Below are 997 nucleotides of genomic sequence, written 5' to 3'. Positions count from 1 at the left end.
AAGTTCTACTTGATTTGACAACATGGTGATCGTATCAATGTTAAAAACACCGACTGCTTTCATCGGCTTTGTCCTCATGACTTGGCACTGATGATTATTTAGTGACATCTCTTCTATAAACTCGTAAGCCTCATAAGGTGTTTTGCTATTCAAAGTCCCACCAGCGGATGCATCAATCAATTGCTTAGTAAAGGGTTTCAAACCGTTGTAAAAAGTTTGAACCTGTAGCCGTAGAGGTAACCCATGGGGAGGGCACCTTCTTAATAAATCCTTATACCTCTCACATGCATCATATAAAGTCTCTAAATCCATTTGTACAAAGGAAGAGATATCATTCCTTAATTTGGCTGTCTTAGCCGATGGAAAGTACTTCAGCAAAAACTTCTCGATCATTTGATCCCAAGTAGTGATAGAACCTTATGGTAGGGAGTTCAACCACTGCTTAGCCTTATTTCTCAACGAGAAGGGGAATAACCTTAGGCGAATGGCATCATCAAAAACACCATTTATCTTGAAAGTGTCACAGAGTTCTAGGAAATTAGCCAAATGAGTATTTGGGTCTTCGTCCTACAAACCATCAAACTGAATAAACTGTTGAATCATTTGAATAGTGTTAGGTTTCAATTTAGAATTATTTACAGCAATAGCAGGTCTAACAATACTCGATTCAGCCCCAGTGAGAGTGGGCTTAGCATAATCGTACATAGTACGAGGAGCAGATTTGGGTCTAGAGGGTTCACAGAGAGTAGCTGATTATTCTAATTGTTAGCCATCTCCTCAGTAGCATTCTCTTGATCTTCTTCTGTACTTTGTTGGTTCTGTCTCGCATCTCTACGGTTTCTACGAGTTGTACTTTCAATTTCGCTGTCAAAAAGCAGTGGTCCTGACGGATTTCTTCTAGTCATAAACTAAAGAAACCTGCCAGAAGCAAGTAAAAGAAAAATTAGTAATTAAAAATAAAACTAAAATAAAAAATAAAATGCAATGAAATAAAAAT

At 37.6% G+C, this 997-nt stretch overlaps 1 non-coding gene across 1 annotated transcript; it reads left to right on the top strand.

The window, feature by feature from the left end:
* Positions 1-238: 238 nt before the first annotated feature.
* LOC121216914 (small nucleolar RNA R71) lies at positions 239-345 on the top strand. Its single transcript, XR_005913123.1, has one exon. It is a non-coding gene; the product is annotated as a small nucleolar RNA R71 (small nucleolar RNA).
* The last annotated feature ends 652 nt before the right edge of the window (positions 346-997 follow it).

Source organism: Gossypium hirsutum, chromosome A02 (genome assembly GCF_007990345.1).
Source record: "Gossypium hirsutum isolate 1008001.06 chromosome A02, Gossypium_hirsutum_v2.1, whole genome shotgun sequence".
Taxonomy (NCBI): Eukaryota; Viridiplantae; Streptophyta; class Magnoliopsida; order Malvales; family Malvaceae; genus Gossypium; species Gossypium hirsutum.
Note: the sequence above shows the minus strand (reverse complement) of the source record. Positions and strands in the feature narration are given on the sequence as shown.